General features: G+C 42.4%; 1 protein-coding gene across 1 annotated transcript in view; it reads left to right on the top strand.

Annotated features, from left to right (window-relative positions):
• Window positions 1–21108, top strand: part of B4GALNT3 (beta-1,4-N-acetyl-galactosaminyltransferase 3) — a 140340-nt gene that overhangs the window by 79370 nt on the left and 39862 nt on the right. The gene's annotated exons all lie outside the window — the stretch shown is intronic.

The raw sequence follows: 21108 nt of genomic DNA, 5'->3' as shown, positions 1-21108 counted from the left end.
GAAAAGATATTATGTTTAAATGTCTTATTGAGTTTAGCTAACAGAAATAATGCACACAAAGTCAGTAAAAAGTATCATGCACATATTAATTTAATTCTTTAATTCTTAGAATATGAACCTTGAGCTCTATGTAACAATTTCTTCATTTTCAACTGAAAAGTCATTTAATTCATAAACAGGCCCCTTGAAAGATTGGTAGAATATTTTCAATTTTGAGTAATAAGTATTTTAATGACCATCAGGCAAGAAAAGATGGATAGATATTTATGTTGAAATTGATATGAATTTCAATGAAGCAGATCTTCGGGAACTTGGGTATCTGTTTGTTTATTAACTTCTCCAAACATAAAAAGCTTTGTTGCTCAATTTTTTATCCTATCGCATTCCCACCAGATATGGAGAAAAGTACCTGATTGCTTATCGCACCTCCAATAGGTTGGAGAATACCAAGTTGACATCTTTGCCAATCTGGTGGGAACTAAATACCATATATTCATTATTTTAAATTTAGTTTCAACCATGTTCTAAGAATGTACAGTCTGGCGCACTCTCGAGAGAGCTGAACACCAACTATCTCTATTGATGTATAACTTCAAGTCCTTCTCCAATTTCTATTCTGCAGGCATTCTGTCTGAACTAGCCAACATTAAAGGACCACTATAGTGCACTGAGGGTGCCCTCACCCTCATGGCCCCCCTCCCACCGGGCTCTAGGGGGTTGAAGGGGTTAAATTGACCTATTTTTCCAGCGCCGGGCGGGGAACTCTCCTCCTCCTCTCCTCCTCCTTCTCGTCGTCATCGGCTGAATGCGCATGTGTGGCACGAGCCGCGCGCGCATTCAGCCAGCCCATAGGAAAGCATTCTCAATGCTTTCCTATGGACGCTGGCGTCTTCTCACTGTGAAAATCACAGTGAGAAGCGCGGAAGCGCCTCTAGCGGCTGTCAATGAGACAGCCACTAGAGGCTGGATTAACCCTATTATAAACATAGCAGTTTCTCTGAAACTGCTATGTTTATAGAAGAAAGGGTTAATCCTAGCTGGACCTGGCACCCAGACCACTTCATTAAGCTGAAGTGGTCTGGGTGACTATAGTGGTCCTTTAACAACCTCTTCATTCCGTTAGGTACCACCTTATCTATTATTACACAATTAAGTATCAGGTATATTTTTCCAACAACCTCTGAAGGATCTGTAATGGTATTCTGTGTAAGAACGTTTTGTACTCTTAGACACATGTATACTTTTTTGGGGAATTGAATCTCCTATTCCAACTGGGTAATTTTTTTTATATTTACTGTATCAATTATTTGCGCTATTAGAGAAATAGGAAAACAGAGAACAAAAAGTTCAGTGTCTCTGGGTGTACACCTGTGCCGACAACCCCGGATAACCCGAGGAAGTAATGCCGAGTGTCTACTCAGAGACTGGTGTACCAATTAGAGACTCCAGATGTCTCAAGAAGGGGCATAACCCCATATATACAAAATCAAACAACAAAAAGGACAGATGTGGTCAGATTCAAGAAATCAAATGAAACTAACCGCATCTCTGGAAATAACTATAGCGGCAGTGTCTAGGATTATAATGCTGGCTGTCGGTAACAGGTGTAGCTGTGAACCGCTAAGGGTGTCACTATAGACCCATGAGCAGAAAAAATGCTATTAAATACCAAAATGAAGTATATACAAAAAGTTACTGCTAAATGCAAAAAATAAATAAAGTATATACAGTGGTACTAGGATTCCACGCCTGTCAATAGAAGGATATGTATAGGTAGGGATATAATGAGCCAAATGGCAACAGCAACTCACCCCTAATTATCAGCTTTAATATAGTGCACTATAAGGAGATGAGAAAAATCCCCAAGTCCCAACCATAAATACCTCCTATAGAGATAGTAGTAGATACAGGGTAAACAGAGGCTCCAAATGAGGCTAGTACAGGGGTGAAGGGAGATTGAGGAGGGTATGCAGTGTTAATAGCAGTCAAATTCGGACTGCTAGTTTTAAATTTAAACAACCTCTCTCCCTGTAAATCCTGTACAAAAAGGATTATAGGTCCCCAAATCACAACCATAAATACCTCTTACAAAAAAATACTAATGATAGGTAACAGGTGTAGCTGTGAACCGCTAAGGGTGTCACTATAGACCCATGAGCAGAAAAAATGCTACTAAATACCAAAATGAAGTATATACAAAAAGTTACTGCTAAATGCAAAAAATAATAAATAAAGTATATACAGTGGTACTAGGATTCCACGCCTGTCAATAGAAGGATATGTATAGGTAGGGATATAATGAGCCAAATGGCAACAGCAACTCACCCCTAATTATCAGCTTTAATATAGTGCACTATAAGGAGATGAGAAAAATCCCCAAGTCCCAACCATAAATACCTCCTATAGAGATAGTAGTAGATACAGGGTAAACAGAGGCTCCAAATGAGGCTAGTACAGGGGTGAAGGGAGATTGAGGAGGGTATGCAGTGTTAATAGCAGTCAAATTCGGACTGCTAGTTTTAAATTTAAACAACCTCTCTCCCTGTAAATCCTGTACAAAAAGGATTATAGGTCCCCAAATCACAACCATAAATACCTCTTACAAAAAAATACTAATGATAGATACAGAGTAGACAGAGGCTCCAATTGGAGCTAGTACAGAGGTAAAGGGAGATTGAGGACGGTAGACAGTCATAATAACAGTCAAATTCGGACTGCTGGTTTAGTTTATAAAGCCTCTCTCCCTGTTAATCTAGCTAGACAGGCATAGAAAAGAAAGAGTAAATCAAATATACATTAAGTGATTAACATGGTGCTAAAACCACCAGTGCCCAGTGCTCATATCCGTGATATGAGGAAAAAACAAATTGCCCAACGTACGTTTCGGTGCTAAAAAGGAGCACCTTCGTCAGGGGCTAGCGGTTCACAGCTACACCTGTTACCGACAGCCAGCATTATAATCCTAGACACTGCCGCTATAGTTATTTCCAGAGATGCGGTTAGTTTCATTTGATTTCTTGAATCTGACCACATCTGTCCTTTTTGTTGTTTCTATTAGAGAAATACCTTTTTTATTCCACCTTTCCAAATCTAACTCATGTATATATTTCTCTACATGCCTCAATGTGTATTTTTTGCAATTCTACATTTCTGCTTGACATTTCCTCAAAGATCTAATATATGGTCCAAACAAACACCTGACGTTTTGGCCTTACTAAGTTGACCATCTTTTTCCTCAAACCAGAGAAGGATACCCAAGTCAATGAATCCACAGGCTTCGCTTTCTAGGCTGTACCAACCTTCTTTTTTTACTATTTCGAGGTAGAATCTAGAGATGGGAAATATGGTATTAGCATGATATACTCGTTCAACAATTGGGAATCCCAGATCAATTTTTTTTTTGTCCTGTTTTTTATTAATCCTTGGCATTTTTCCTTTCCAATAACTAAGTAATTTCAATGGTAGCATGCAAAATAAATAAGACCATTTAGGTAGCACATATGAATCGATTAGATTAATTTTGCCATAATGCGAGATTTCCAAGTTTTTCAATTTTTCAATGATAAGTTTATGGACCTTAAACAATCTAAAATGTTTATCTTCATTACTTTGGATACATCTCTTGTGAATATGAAGATGTTCCAGCAAGATCATAGAGTCATTTAAGGTTAAGAGGATGTCATTGGCACACATTTATTTTTAATTCCCTTTGGGTATATATATTACTGTAATATAAGTTAAAGCATTGTCCAATTGATTTAGGAGTTAGATACCTTTTGTTTTTATCGTCTTTATCTTAGTCGGTTTTAAGCAATTTTATTTCTTGGCTTCTGGGAAAGTAATTTGTCTTCCATATTACCTTTACTGTTTGAATTTTTATTTTTTTCAGTAATTTACAAGTATTCTCTAATAATTTTGTAATTACATTTTTTTATCATTTTTTATTAAGGCATAAATGTATTTTGCATTACAATCATAAATAAGGTGGAGCATCGATCCTCATATATAACAGTTCACACAGATTGTAGATACTTCATTTTATGTTTAAATATGATATAAAGGACGATTAAGTTGCCTCAAAGGCAAGAGAAAATAAATAAATAAACTGTTCCACTGCACTTTTAAAATAAAACAAATTAAATAAATAATGATACTGCACATATGGTAGATCTGCACATTTCAGGAAGCAATTGAATTATCTCTTAGGTAGTGCTTAAGTGCTTTAATTACTGTGTGCCTAGTAATATGTGAAATGCAGCAAACAGATTATAGTGTAATAGGTAAAGAGTTGTGCTGAGCAACATTAAGAGTTATTTTTTATAAATTGAGGCATATAAAACGAGAGGTCTATCATCACATGTCTAACAAAAAGAGGCAGTTATAGAGCTGTTTATGAACCACAGGATAGTCTACCAAATTATGCCAGTCACATACAGGAAGATTAAAAAGAACTAGTAGTGGTCTATATCTGTCAGAATCGGGATTAGAATACCCCAATTTAAAAATAAGTACAATGGGACAGTGCTGAGTTAATATGCCTAATTTACTATAAAACAAAAACTGCCATATTTAAGCTAGTGGGGTCCGAGCATAAGATAATTTGCTATTACGCAACAGGGATGGCCTATTTTACATTACAGTAGCCTGAAAGCCCTAAAAGCACTAGAGGAAAGCTTCTAGTCGATAATTACCCTTAACCCATGGGGCTGTAGGGAGTGGTTGCATTTTACTAACATATACTATAATATAGCATCTTTCTGAGGCAGCAAATGCAGATGGAATGCATATTAAATATTTAGTTAGAAACAAGATTAAAATTAATTTGCTTTGAGCTGCTAGAAATGGTGTCTGCTATGGTGTGCTGCTAGGCTCTGCCGCTCCCCTCTTTCCCCCCAACTAGGAACTGAATTGAGGCACTCACTATTTACCGGTACTTATTTATTCAGCTGTCTTTAGAATCCCAAACTTCAACTTCAATACTCTAATTATAAGCTGTTAAATGTGAGCTATAACTGCTAAATAAAACAAGTGCATTGGTTTATTTAAATAAAATAAAATGAGGAGATACTTGGCTTTTATCTCCAAACAGCCTTTTATCCATGTTTGTATGCTTTAGTATTGAAGCTTCCTCATTTCATGTGTCTACAAGGGAGACCTCTCTTGTGATATCCCCGTTCTCAAGTAAATTTTAAAAGGATCCAGGTCGTCTTCCTTTTTCCCTTTACCAACTGTACAAGTCTCCCATATTTTTTTTTTTAATTCTTTATTTTTGTTGTGCTTGAAGGTTACATATACGCTTGCACTGCCCCAACAGCGGTAGCAAGAGAATCAGCATACATTGTTTAACAGTACAGGGCAGGTAATAAATCAGCACATTTTGTTTTTGTAGCAGTAAGATCTGATAACACATACGCTTGATAACTATTACACCTGATAAGGCATTCTAAGCAGATATTTAGCGTGGTCAGACGTGAGAACAGAAAAGTATTTGTGAGAGTGCATGGCATTGGCATACCCGGTCTTATATTGCTCTAGCAGTACTCGTGGGTACAGGGTTAAATATAACGCATGAAACCTAATTGCTAGGCGGAGAACTATGCACATAAAAAACTTAGGGTAGACGTACATACAAATTGCTTAGGTAAGATATGGTAGGCCGCAAGGCTTAGTTTATATGCTAGGTGAACAGAGTTTGATTGTAGTTCAGCATATAACCAACATTAAACATAACATTAAAACAATATGGGGATGACGTGTTTTGGGTAAGTAGCTGTAGTACAGTGTGAGTGGAGCTGGGGTGGTTGTGGTGGGGGGTGAGCGATAACTGTCGGCTTGGGCATAAGTGCCACAGTCTTGTCTTGACCTATAATGTTTCACTGTGGATAAGTTAGCCAAAGAGTTTTCTATGCTGGTGTGAGTGGTGCCGTGTTGTGTGGTAGGCGGTTTTTGCTTTGTGAAGCTTGGTGTGGTGTGGACTTCGTTGTGCGTTCTGTTTGTGTGGTGTCAGTCTATAACAGGTAAGTCTGTGCCCTCATTGGTGTTGTTTAAAGATCCCCTGTTACCCGGGGGAGGGGAGGGAGATTTCAAATGGCTTTACATAAATGGCTATAACGTGCCCTTGGTTGCCGGCACTAGTGTGAGTTCTAGCATAACATTTCGGCAATAACCTTTTAACATATATACATCGTAACTGGTTCGTGAGTCCAGGGGGGGCAGTGTGTAATGCTGCTGAAAGTAAACTGGTCTGGATACCGGGTAGCTTCAGGGCTGAGTCAGGTGTTGGTTGCCGCGGTGATCACCGTTTCGGCTCTTCTAGGGACGAATGGGACAGCTGTTGCGGGATTCCAAGCGGTGCTGTGTGCATGCGTGGTTCTGTTCTCCGGTGGAAGATGAGTGAGCGGGGGAAGTCCCAGGGTCGGTAGCAGTTCATTTGTCTCTTGTAAGTCCAGGATGGTAGAGGTCGCATTCCCGTGGTGGATTAACAGTGCGCGCGAACCTCTCCTATGGTAGGTGATTTTATGTTGGCGTAGGAGGGCTGTAAAGGGCTGAAGTGTGCGTCTCCACGCCAGGGTGGGCCCCGACAAGTCCGTGTAAAAAGATAGCTGCATATTTTCAAACAGGTACGGAGATTGGTTCCGCGTGGCCTGCATCACCGCCGCCTTGTCTCTGTCATTTTGGAAGCAAGCCAGGAGGTCTCGTGGGGCCTTTGGTGGGGCCTTGGCTGCTCGTGGTAGGCGAAATACATTTTCGATGGGTACCTGTCTGGCTTGCTTGGGAGGTGAAAGTGACTGCATTCGTCTCCGCAATGTGTGTGGGAGTTCAGACTCCGGTATCTCCTCTCCAATGCCTCGGATTTTTATGTTCCGGCAGCGACTCCGATCCTCTAGGGTTGCTATGCGTTGCTCGTATCTGGATTGCTGTAATTTGATCTCCTGGACCGTTTGTTGCAGGACTTGAGTGTGTTGTTTGGTGCACTGGGAGTCTGCCTCCAGTGTGCCCAGACGGCCCGTTAGTTGCGCAGTTGGGCCATGTTGGCCTGTATTGTTAGTCGGAGGTCTGCTAGGAGGTCTTTTATGACCGTAACAGTCACAGGTGAGGAGTTGTCAGGGTACCTGTGGTCTCTACCTCCAAAAGAGGTAGAGACTTAGCTGTTCCACCATCCAGACGGTCTGATGACTCCCTTCGCCGCGGTCTATCCGGTCATGCAAGGCCGGCCGCGAGGGAGTGACTGCCTTTTACACCATCTAGGCAGGAAGTCATCATCAGGACACTCCCCCGGATCGACCTGTCAGTCTATTGCTGCAGGACCAATCAGGACGTCTCGGAGGTGTGGTTACTGCTCTGAACAGGGTATTTAACAGAGCTTCCTTCATTAGCTCATTGCCCTGTCGTGGTTCTAGCTTGTTCTAGTCAATCAGTGCTTGTGTATTCTATTATCCCTTTTGGTTTTGACCCGGCTTGTTTACCTTACTCTGCTTATCTCTGTTACCCTTGATTCGGCTTGTCTCTCGCTTACCTGTCTTCTGTTACCCTCGACCTCGGCTTGTCTTTGACCATTCTATACGGTACTACTTACGTTAGTCCGGCCATTCTAAGGTCCGGTATACGTATCTGGCTACTGTTTGTACTCTGCGTGTTGGATCCCTGTCCCGATCCTGACATTACGACAGGGCCAATGGATCCTGCAAGTACAAACAGTCAGCTGGCTTCTCCTGATCCTAGGTTTGAAGCCATGGATCACAGAATGGATCAGATGGCGCTTGCGCTACAGGCTCTATTATCTCATGCCAATAACCCACCAGAGGAGATACGTAATACTCCTGTTTCTCCTGTCAGTTTAGCTCTAGAGGTAGCCACAGTTGGTGCTTCTTCTCGCATTACCCCCCCAGTACGCTATGGTGGGGCTCCTGAGAAGTGTCGTGTTTTTTTAAACCAAATTAGTATCCACTTTGAATTGCAACCCCGCTCTTATCCTACAGATAGGGCAAAGGTAGGATTTATTATCACCCTACTTATTGAGAAAGCTCTGAGATGGGCCAACCCACTATGGGAGAACGATAACCCATTAGTGTATAACTATAACGCATTTGTAGCTGCTTTTAGAAGAACATTTGATCCTCCAGGTAGAAAGGTTAATGCAGCCAGATTACTGTTGCGCCTGAGACAGGAGAACCGAACACTGGTGGATTATGCACTAGAGTTCAGGTCTCTGGCGTCAGAAGTCAAGTGGAATGAGCAGGCGTATATGGATGTATTTTTGAATGGCCTATCTGAAGTAATCCTTGATGAGGTTGCTACCAGAGAACTCCCTGAGAATTTAGAAGGTTTAATTTCGTTCATCTCTCGTATAGATGAACGTTTAAGAGAGAGACTGAACACTCGAGAGAGGAACCGGAGACCTTCTTTTAGGTTAGCCCCCGCTTTTCCAAGTCCTGACTCCACGGTATCTTTGCTTCCTGAACCTATGCAGATAGGTTATACCCGCCTCTCTGAGGAGGAAAGACAGTACAGGAGAAGAGAGGGTTTGTGTATGTATTGTGGAGCCAAGGGTCATTTACTCTCGAACTGTCCTAACCGTCCGGGAAACGCTCGCACCTAAGTCTCTCTAGAGGACAAGCCTTGGGTGTTTCTATTTTGTCCTCTACTCCTAATTATAAAGATCACAGGCTTCTGCTACCAGTTTCCTTAACTTGGGAGAAGGAAGTAGTAAGGGCTATGGCATTGATAGATTCCGGTGCTGCTGAGAATTTTATCGACCAAGCCTTTGCTATTAAGAACAATTTCCCATCCCAGCTAAGGGAGACACCCTTGGCCGTTGAGGCCATAGATGGTAGACCACTACTAGACCCTGTTATCTTTCGTGAAACCATACCCATTAGTTTAAATGTTGGTATCCTACACGTGGAGAATTTATCTCTTTTGCTCATTTCATCCCCTTCCGTTCCCATAGTTCTGGGGTACCCATGGTTGAAGAAACATAACCCTATTATCGATTGGGAGTTAGGGGAGATACTCTCGTGGGGCCAGGGTTGCCAGGATAGGTGTTTATGCAAGGTTTCTCCATTAGCTAATGTTAACATACCTGAGACTCCTATTCAGTCCACAGAAAGACAGATACCAGACCTTTACCTAGACTTAAAGGCAGTATTTGACAAGAAGAATGCCGATTCTTTGCCGCCACACAGGCCATTTGATTGTAAAATTAAGCTTCTACCTGGGACTATGCCTCCGAGGGGCCATGTATATCCTTTGTCTGTTCAGGAAAACTTGGTTCTAGAGGAGTATATTCGGGAGAATTTAGAAAAGGGATTCATTAGGAGGTCTTCTTCCCCGGCCGGGGCTGGGTTCTTTTTCGTTAAGAAAAGGGATGGCACGCTGAGACCTTGTATCGATTACCGAGGCTTGAATAAAATAACTGTCAGAAATGCCTATCCTATTCCACTTATTACCGAGTTATTTGATCGTCTTAAGGGCTCCAAAATCTTCACCAAGTTAGATCTCAGAGGGGCATATAATTTGGTGAGAGTCCAGCAGGGACACGAGTGGATGACGGCGTTCAATACTCGGTACGGTCACTATGAATACACAGTTATGCCGTTTGGACTTTGCAATGCTCCTGCAGTATTTCAGGATCTGATTAATGAGGTACTTAGGGAGTTTCAACATGATTGTGTCATTGTCTACCTAGACGACATACTGATACACTCTAGGGAGATTGAAACTCACCATAGACAGGTCAGAGCGGTATTACAGAAACTTCTGCAACATGGTCTATACTGTAAATTGGAAAAATGCAGCTTTGATCAGTCTCAGATAGATTTTCTTGGTTACGTGATTTCTGGGGAAGGTTTTAAGATGGACCCTGACAAACTCCAGTCTATTTTAGATTGGCCATTACCTAAGGGACTCAAGGCTATTCAGAGGTTTATTGGTTTCTCCAATTATTATAGGCGCTTCATTAAGGGTTACTCGTCTATTATTGCGCCCATTACCAATATGACCAAACAGGGGGCAGAAACTAAGACGTGGTCTCCTGAAGCTCTCGCTGCTTTCAAGAGGCTCAAAGAACTTTTGCTTCTGCTCCAATATTAGTCCATCCTGATACGACTTTGCCGTTTCTACTCGAGGTCGATGCCTCTGAGACAGGAGTAGGTGCGGTTCTGTCACAAAGATTAGCGGTAGATAAACCATTACACCCGTGTGGTTTTTTTTCCAGGAAACTTTCTGGGGCTGAGAGCAGATATGACATCGGAGACAGGGAACTGTTAGCAGTCATTAAAGCCTTAAAGGAGTGGAGACATTTGTTGGAGGGGACCCTACACCCTATTACGATTTTGACAGACCACAAAAACTTGTCATATATTGGGGAGGCTAAGCGCTTATCCTCTAGACAAGCTCGTTGGTCCTTATTCCTGACTCACTTCAATTATGTACTGACTTACAGACCTGGTTCTAAAAACTCTAAAGCCGATGCATTATCTCGCCAATATGAACCTTCTACTGTACCTGAACCAGTTCTTTCTTCTATAGTTCCGAAGTGCAATATCATTGCTAATACGAATCTCAGGATTCATTCTCCATTACTGGCCGAGATCATTAAGTTGCAACATCTCGCACCTAAACAGACCCCTGCGGGTCGTCATTTCGTTCCTCCTGCTTTTCAACTGGAACTTTTACAGTGTTTACATAATAGCAAGATGGCGGGACATCCTGGTATTCGCAAAACTTACGCCTTGATCTCTACGGACTTCTGGTGGTCTACTTTACGGAGGGATGTTGAGGAGTTCATCGCTGCATGTGAAGTTTGTACTAAAACCAAACAACCCCATACGCTTCCATGTGGACTCCTGCAACCCTTGGAGGTTCCAGAGAAACCATGGTCCTGTTTGGCCATGGACTTTATTGTCGATCTACCTATCTCTAAAAGACAGACTGTTATCCTCACCGTGGTTGACAGGTTTACTAGGATGGCACACTTCATTCCCCTGCCTAAACTTCCGTCTTCTCCCGAATTGGCAGAGATATTCGCCAAGGAGATTTTTCGCCTACATGGGATACCCTCTCAAATTGTATCGGACAGAGGCTCCCAATTTGTTTCCCGCTTTTGGAGGTCCTTCTGCTCTCAACTTGGTATTAAATTAAACTTTTCTTCTGCCTATCATCCTCAGTCTAACGGAGCTGCTGAACGTACCAACCAGAAAATTGAACAATATTTACGATGCTTTGTTTCTGAACACCAGGATGATTGGGTCGGTTTGATTCCTTGGGCGGAGTTTGCACACAACAATCTCGTTTGCGATTCTACTCATTCAAGCCCCTTCTTCATGAATTATGGTTTTCATCCGTCTATTCTTCCTTCGGATTCTCCTTCTCAGGGGGTGCCGTCGGTTGATGTTCATGTTGCCAATTTGAGGAAGTTGTGGGATCAAACTCGACAAATCCTTGTGCACAACTCTATGTTGGTCAAGAAACACGCTGATAAACGTAGAAGGGCGGCTCCGGTCTTTGTTCCAGGTGATAGGGTATGGCTGAGCACGAGGAACATCCGTTTAAAAGTGCCCTCCATGAAGTTCGCTCCTCGTTATATTGGACCCTACAGGGTGCTGACCCGTATCAATCCGGTTGCGTATCGTTTAGCTCTTCCTAATACCTTACGCATTCCGAACTCGTTTCACGTTTCATTGCTGAAACCACTCATATGTAACAGATTTTCCTCCACAATAGCCCCTCCTCGCTCCGTTCAGGTGGAGGGTCAGGAGGAGTATGAGGTCAACTCTATTATTGATTCTCGAATCTCCCGGGGGAGAGTACAATATCTGGTTGATTGGAAGGGATATGGTCCTGAGGAGAGGAGTTGGGTACCTCAGGAGGATGTTCATGCTCCCCGTCTCCGCAGGGCGTATCACTCTCGCTTCCCATCTCGTCCCAGGTCATTCCGCCCGGTGGGCGTATCTGAGAGGGGGGGTACTGTCAGGGTACCTGTGGTCTCTACCTCCAAAAGAGGTAGAGACTTAGCTGTTCCACCATCCAGACGGTCTGATGACTCCCTTCCCCGCGGTCTATCCGGTCATGCAAGGCCGGCCGCGAGGGAGTGACTGCCTTTTACACCATCTAGGCAGGAAGTCATCATCAGGACACTCCCCCGGATCGACCTGTCAGTCTATTGCTGCAGGACCAATCAGGACGTCTCGGAGGTGTGGTTACTGCTCTGAACAGGGTATTTAACAGAGCTTCCTTCATTAGCTCATTGCCCTGTCGTGGTTCTAGCTTGTTCTAGTCACTCAGTGCTTGTGTATTCTATTATCCCTTTTGGTTTTGACCCGGCTTGTTTACCTTACTCTGCTTATCTCTGTTACCCTTGATTCGGCTTGTCTCTCGCTTACCTGTCTTCTGTTACCCTCGACCTCGGCTTGTCTTTGACCATTCTATACGGTACTACTTACGTTAGTCCGGCCATTCTAAGGTCCGGTATACGTATCTGGCTACTGTTTGTACTCTGCGTGTTGGATCCCTGTCCCGATCCTGACAGGAGTCTGCTTTCGGGGGTGACTTGCGAGGTGGTATTTCCTCGTGTGGGTGCTCCATCTCAGTCTCCGTGGTGAAATCATCGGAGATATACGAGCCGTAGTCGTTGTAAGTGACCATGTTGGGGCCTTGGGCGCTAAGCGCCTGCTTTCACATGTCGCCGATGCTGTGGTGCTGCCGCGGGTTGTCGGGCTTAGATTTTTTTGTTTTGCGGCCCATATCGTTGGTGGATGCCTGCAGGTCGGATTGGCACCGGTTTCGTTGGACTGGGTTCGTGTTAGCTGGTCCAAAGTACTCTTTTGCAGTCAAGTCTCCCATATTTAACTGGATGAGTGCTTAGATCTCCATTGTGGGATAGTCTTGGAGTACAGTTCTTGACATGGTTAGCTTGTACCGACTTTGCGGCAAAAGCCTAAGCCCTGCCAACTGACGTGCCCGTGATCACATCATCACATCCCCCATTAATCTATATTTTCTTTCATATTTCCATTTTAAAAAAGGGATTATGAACTCTATTTACGCTTCATCAGTACATATGTTACCTTTCTTTTTACTCTATTTACAGTTAGGTCTGCAAATACTTGGATACACATTTTGTTATTTCTGATGTTTACCAAAATAAATTCAAGTTAGAGCTAAGTAATGAATATGGGCTTAGAGTGCAGTCTGATGGCTTTAATTTGAGGGTGTTCACATACAAATTGGAGGAAGGCTCATGTAGTCCTCTCTTTTTCCAAGGGACCAAAAATAGTCGGGCGATTGACTCAAACGCTGTTTCATGGACAGGTGTGGACTATTCCTTTATTATTTCTTCATCAATTAAACAGGTAAAATTTATGGAGTTAATTCCAGGTGTGAAATTCACATTTGGAAGGTGTTGCTATGAACCCACAACATGTGGTCAAATGAGCTCTCAATGTAAGTAAAACAGGCTATCCTCTGGCTGCCAAAAAATGAGAGAGATATCAGAAACATTAGGAGTGGCCAAGTCAACAGTTCTGTACATTCTAAGAAAAAAAATAATGCACCTGTAAGCTCTGCAACACAAAAAGGCCTGGACATCCACAGAAAAAAACTATGGTGGGTGATCGTAGGATCATTTCCATGTTAGAGAAAAACCCCTTCACAACATCTAGCCAATGGAAGAACACACTGTAGGAGGTAGGAAATGGCATATCATTATCCAAATATCCAAAGACTTCACAAGAACAAATAAAGAGGGTTCACCACAAGGTGCAATCCATTAATAAGTGTCAAGAATAGAAAGACCAAATTAGACTTTGCCAAAAAAAAAAAAACATCTAAAAAAGCTAGCCCAGTTGTGGAACAACATTATTTGAACAGATGAAATTAAGATCAACCATGTCATGCCTTAACTATGGTATCCTCTTACTTCCTGGTTCCACGGAGCCTAGCCACACCCCTTTATGACACGGTCTCCTTATTTAATCCGACCGCACCAGCTGATCGACGCTGGATTATTGAACTACGTTCCGTACTCACGAACCGGCTACAACATCGTTGTGAAAGCCCTCTGTTACCGGACCGGACTGGAAGACTTCAAGTTCCCTTCACCTCTCCTCATCCACGACTAAAGCTGAACTCTCTCCATTCAGGATAACCGCCTCTGAGGAGATCTCGGGAACCAGTGTTCTATGTGCCGGAAGCTAAGTAAAACCTCTGTGATAAGCGTTGCATTTCAAAGCTGTTATTTCCTGTCTCTAAAGTCCTTCGATAAAACAAACCCGTTACAGCTAACTTCAACTCATACTTTATATCAGTTAGCTGCATCTGTCTTGCTTCAGTTAAAGCCTATGGAACAGCTATTGTAACTTCTTATCACCTAATGCATTAACACTACTAAGAGACTCTTTCTGATTCAGTGTCTGCTAATTACTACCGTTTACTACTTAAAGCTACAGTGCCTGTAATTGTGGACTTCAGTTATCGTTTACTACTTAAAGCTACAGTGCCTGTAATTGTGGACTTCAGTTATCGTTTACTACTTAAAGCTACAGTGCCTGTAATTGTGGACTTCAGTTATCGTTTACTACTTAAAGCTACAGTGCCTGTAATTGTGGACTTCAGTTATCGTTTACTACTTAAAGCTACAGTGCCTGTAATTGTGGACTTCAGTTATCGTTTACTAATTAAAGCTACAGTACCTGTAAATTGGACTTAAAGTCAATACCTTTTACTTTTTATAATAAATATTCAAACTATAAGAAATCTGCAGTTGTGTTCCTTCATAACAAATGTTTAGACGTGACAGAATAATCCAGCCCTTGTAATGGATCCAGCAGATTTCGATTCTACGATAACTACGCTGAATCAAAGAGTTGATACACTAGCCCAAGGTGTGCAAGACCTGCAAGTTACTAACGAAAGAATTCTCACTTATGTCAGAGATTTACAAACTCATACTCCTCATACCATTCTGCACTCGGCTAGCGATCCTGCTGTATGTAACCCTAAAAAGTTCTCTGGAGATCGTTCTAAATACAGGGAGTTCCTCAACTCTTGCAAACTATTAATTGCTTTGAAACCTAGATCTTATCCTACGGAAAGAACTAAGGTTTGTTCGGTTATTTCCTTTCTAAGAGGTGAACCTATGTCATGGGCCCATTCCTTTCTGGAAAACGATGACCCCATCTTAGACTCACTGGATGAATTTTTTGAAGCCATGTCTCTTCTCTATGAAGATCCTAACAAACAAGCAACAGCTGATTTAACAATCAGAACTATACAGCAAAGACATAGACCCGTTGAAGATTACATTGCTGAATTTAAAAGATGGGCAGTAGAAACGCAATGGAATGACATCACATTGCGCAACCAATTTCGAATTGGTTTATCTGAAGCTGTAAAAGATGAACTATCTAGAACAGAACTCCCTACTACTTTGAACGCTCTAATTCACTTATCAATCAGCATTGACAGAAGATTAAGAGAAAGAAAGGCCGAAAAAGCCCTCTTACATTCTAAATACCGCAAACCTTTCACTCCCTCAAAAGCTCCTGAAAAGACTTCCTTACCAAGTGAACCTATGGAAATAGGGGTAATAAGAAGTCCTCTCACTCCTGAAGAGAAGAACCGAAGACGTAATTTAAACCTATGCATGTATTGTGCTTCTCAAGATCATTTAGTTCCAGATTGTCCCTTATTGAAACGGACAAAGGCCGGTAGGCAAGCCTATACCTCTGCGATCTTCAGTGCACTCCCTTCTACACCAACCACTCAGTTCACTCCTATATCTCTCATACTACAGTGGGATAAGGTGAGAATTATGACTGAAGCTATCATCGATTCTGGTGCAAATGGAGTATTCATCGATTCAACCTTTGTAACAAAGAATAAAATTCCTTGTGTTCGAAAAAACATTTCTGTTCCTATTAAAGTGATTGACGGCTCCCTTATCTCCTCGGGACCGATTCTTCATGAAATCATCCCTCTAAAGGTAACCACCAATCATATTCATACTGAATTTCTAGTATTTGATGTTATTCCATCACCTCTCTATTCCGTTATATTAGGGATCAACTGGTTAAGGAACCACAACCCTCAAATTTCTTGGTCTCCCTTCTCTCTCACCTTTAACTCACATTATTGTAAAGAAACATGTTTACAACAAATTCCCATTCTTCAGATCTCCAAAGAACCAACTATACCTTCTTGTTATTCAGACTTTTCAGACGTATTCAGTAAAAAAGAAGCTGAAACGCTCCCACCTCATCGTTCCTACGATTGTCCTATAGACCTCATACCTGGTGCCCCAGTACCTTTTGGGCACATCTACCCTCTCTCTGAGGCTGAATTGCAAATTCTCAAAGAATATCTGGATGAAAACCTACGGAATGGGTTCATTAGACCCTCTAGTTCACCTGCTGCCTCAAGTATGTTTTTCGTGAGAAACAAAGACCAGACTATACGTCCTATCATTGATTACAGAGCCTTAAACAAAATAACAGTTAAAAATCGTTATCCTCTTCCCCTCATCAATGAACTGGTTGAACGATTGAAAACTGCTACCATCTACACTAAGCTTGACCTTCGCGGGGCATATAATCTCATCAGATTAAAGGCTAATGATGAATGGAAAACTGCTTTCCGAACAAGATATGGCCTCTTCGAATATCTGGTGATGCCTTTTGGCCTCTGCAACGCCCCTGCAACTTTTCAAAATTTCATAAATGATATCTTTAGAGACCTATTGGACGTCTGTGTCATCATTTATTTAGATGATATTCTCATATACTCCAACACTCCTGATGAACATAGAAAACATGTCAGATGGGTGTTATCCAGACTCAGAACTCACAAACTATTCGCTAAACCCGAAAAATGTATTTTTCACGTCAAAGAAATAACCTTCTTAGGTTATGTTATTTCCCCTCATTCAATAAGTATGGATAATTCAAAAGTCGATTGTATCATCAACTGGCCTGTTCCCTCTACAGTAAAAGAATTACAGCGATTTCTAGGGTTCGCCAACTTCTACAGAAAATTTATTAAAAACTACTCTGAGATAGCTCACCCACTCAATCAACTTAACAGTAAAAAACATCCCTTCAATTGGAACGAGAAGGCTCAAACCGCCTTCAATGAATTAAAGAGAAAGTTTACAACAGCTCCTGTTCTTCAACTTCCAAATCCTTCATATCTTTATGTCCTTGAAACGGATGCTTCGGAAATTGCAATTGGAGCTGTCCTTTCTCAACATAAAACTCCTCAGGAACCTCTTCATCCTGTCGCCTTCTTCTCACGATCATTATCTCCTGCTGAAAAGAATTATCCTATAGGGGAAAAATAATTATTAAGTATCAAAGTGGCTTTAGAAACCTGGAGACACCTTCTTGAAGGTGCTCAGAACTCTTTAGTCGTATATACTGACCATAAAAATCTCGAATATCTTCACTCCAATAAAACACTGTCTGCTCGACAAGTAAGATGGAATCTCTTTTTTTCCCGGTTCAACTTCCAAATCGTCTTTAGACCTGGGTCTAGAAACAAAAAGGCAGATGCCCTTTCCAGGATCCACAAAGACACTATATTTGAACCTCCTCCGCCTTCAGTCATTGGAATTTTATCTTCTCTTATTGACGACATTAAAGATCTCAGTGAAGATGCTCTTGAACTTCCTAAATCAATTAAATTATCCAAGAAAAACGGTCTCTACTATTTTAAAGACCGGATTTATGTACCTCCCTCTTTCAGAATTAAAGTACTCAAATTTATTCATGATTCTCCTCTGGCAGGTCATCCAGGTATAAAAAAGACCCTTGAATTGTCTAAAAGATACTATTGGTGGCCTCGTCAAGACCAAACTATTGAATCTTATGTCAAATCTTGTTCTATATGCCAAAGATCCAAACATGTCCATCATCAACCATTCGGTCAATTATTGAATTTACCGATTCCTGAACGACCTTGGCAATCCATTTCTATGGACTTCTTGGTGGAACTACCTCCTTCTCATCATCATACCACCATTTTAGTGGTAGTAGACCGCTTCACGAAAATGTCTCATTTTATTCCTTTAAAGAAGTTACCCTCATCCTCTGAACTTTCAAAAATATTCCTTGACAACATAGTTAAACTTCATGGACTGCCAGACGAAATCATTTCAGATCGAGGAACTAAATTTACCTCCAAATTCTGGAATGCATTATGTGCTACTCTTCATATCCAACGTAAACTATCATCTGCATATCATCCTCAAACAGATGGACAAACTGAAAGAGTCAACCAATGCTTAGAGCAATATCTACGATGTTATTGCTCTCACTTACAAGACGATTGGATAACATGGTTACCCATGGCAGAATTCGCATACAATAACTCTTTTCATACCAGCAGCAAAATGACTCCATTTCTATCCAATTATGGATTTCATCCTTCCTCATTTCCTGCTCAGACAGTTTCTTCATCTAATCTCTCCGATTCGAATCAAATCTCTCATATGTCCTCTTTATTCAAGAAATTGCATGAAAATCTAGAATTGGCCTCCTCCAATCAAAAGAAGTTTTTTGATACAAAAAGACAACCTTCACCCTCTTATGAAATCGGTGATCTTGTCTGGCTTTCCTCAAAGAACATCTCTACAAACCGTCCATCAAAGAAGTTAAGTTCCCTTTTTCTTGGTCCTTTTCCAATAATATCGGTTATCAACCGTAATGTTGAGAGAAAAAATGGGTCGCAAGAGAATACTGAGAACGGGCAGCAACTGAAATAGCCTGCCCTTCGGTCGGTCACCGCTCAGTTCTCAAGCTGTTTTTTGCTCATCTTGTGCCATTACAGAGAGAACTTCTCTGAAACATATCAGACTGGTCCCACCCATACGGGCAGTCCAGATCCGAAATGCCAGCAAGTTCCCTCTGCACGAGAGACACAGCAACCCCAGACGATCGTTTCAGCCTTGTAAGGCATCATCAGTGAGGCATAGCTGATATCTCCCTAGGCACCGTGAGCAAGGGGTCCACGTCTGGATTATCCCTTAAACTTGTGGAGAGAAAAAATGGGTCGCAAGAGAATACTGAGAACGGGCAGCAACTGAAATAGCCTGCCCTTCGGTCGGTCACCGCTCAGTTCTCAAGCTGTTTTTTGCTCATCTTGTGCCATTACAGAGAGAACTTCTCTGAAACATATCAGACTGGTCCCACCCATACGGGCAGTCCAGATCCGAAATGCCAGCAAGTTCCCTCTGCACGAGAGACACAGCAACCCCAGACGATCGTTTCAGCCTTGTAAGGCATCATCAGTGAGGCATAGCTGATATCTCCCTAGGCACCGTGAGCAAGGGGTCCACGTCTGGATTATCCCTTAAACTTGTGGAGAGAAAAAATGGGTCGCAAGAGAATACTGAGAACGGGCAGCAACTGAAATAGCCTGCCCTTCGGTCGGTCACCGCTCAGTTCTCAAGCTGTTTTTTGCTCATCTTGTGCCATTACAGAGAAACATATCAGACTGGTCCCACCCATACGGGCAGTCCAGATCCGAAATGCCAGCAAGTTCCCTCTGCACGAGAGACACAGCAACCCCAGACGATCGTTTCAGCCTTGTAAGGCATCATCAGTGAGGCATAGCTGATATCTCCCTAGGCACCGTGAGCAAGGGGTCCACGTCTGGATTATCCCTTAAACTTGTGGAGAGAAAAAATGGGTCGCAAGAGAATACTGAGAACGGGCAGCAACTGAAATAGCCTGCCCTTCGGTCGGTCACCGCTCAGTTCTCAAGCTGTTTTTTGCTCATCTTGTGCCATTACAGAGAAACATATCAGACTGGTCCCACCCATACGGGCATTCCAGATCCGAAATGCCAGCAAGTTCCCTCTGCACGAGAGACACAGCAACCCCAGACGATCGTTTCAGCCTTGTAAGGCATCATCAGTGAGGCATAGCTGATATCTCCCTAGGCACCGTGAGCAAGGGGTCCACGTCTGGATTATCCCTTAAACTTGTGGAGAGAAAAAATGGGTCGCAAGAGAATACTGAGAACGGGCAGCAACTGAAATAGCCTGCCCTTCGGTCGGTCACCGCTCAGTTCTCAAGCTGTTTTTTGCTCATCTTGTGCCATTACAGAGAGAACTTCTCTGAAACATATCAGACTGGTCCCACCCATACGGGCATTCCAGATCCGAAATGCCAGCAAGTTCCCTCTGCACGAGAGACACAGCAACCCCAGACGATCATTTCAGCCTTGTAAGGCATCATCAGTGAGGCATAGCTGATATCTCCCTAGGCACCGTGAGCAAGGGGTCCACGTCTGGATTATCCCTTAAACTTGTGGAGAGAAAAAATGGGTCGCAAGAGAATACTGAGAACGGGCAGCAACTGAAATAGCCTGCCCTTCGGTCGGTCACCGCTCAGTTCTCAAGCTGTTTTTTGCTCATCTTGTGCCATTACAGAGAGAACTTCTCTGAAACATATCAGACTGGTCCCACCCATACGGGCAGTCCAGATCCGAAATGCCAGCAAGTTCAACCGTAATGTTGTTAAATTGAAACTTCCACCTACTTTGAAACTTCCACCTACTTTGAAGCTACATCCTGTTTTTCATGTGTCCTTACTAAAGCCTCATCATCCTGACCCTTTCCAAAGAAATGTCACTATTTCTCCTGATCCCATATTGGTCCAGGGTGAAGAAGAATACGAAATTCAAAGTATACTGGATTCAAGGATCCATCGTGGCTCTTTACAATACCTCATCAGATGGAAAGGATATGGAATTGATGAAGATACATGGGAAGACTCCTCTGTCGTTCATGCTGACAAATTGATTTCCAAAATTCACAAGCGTTACCCTTCTAAACCAAGTCAATAGCACCCAGAGGTTGCTCATTAAGGAGGGGGTACTGTCATGCCTTAACTATGGTATCCTCTTACTTCCTGGTTCCACTGAGCCTAGCCACACCCCTTTATGACACGGTCTCCTTATTTAATCCGACCGCACCAGCTGATCGACGCTGGATTATTGAACTACGTTCCGTACTCACGAACCGGCTACAACATCGTTGTGAAAGCCCTCTGTTACTGGACCGGACTGGAAGACTTCAAGTTCCCTTCACCTCTCCTCATCCACGACTAA

This window comes from Pelobates fuscus, chromosome 3 (assembly GCF_036172605.1).
Source record: "Pelobates fuscus isolate aPelFus1 chromosome 3, aPelFus1.pri, whole genome shotgun sequence".
NCBI lineage: Eukaryota > Metazoa > Chordata > Amphibia > Anura > Pelobatidae > Pelobates > Pelobates fuscus.
Note: the sequence above shows the minus strand (reverse complement) of the source record. Positions and strands in the feature narration are given on the sequence as shown.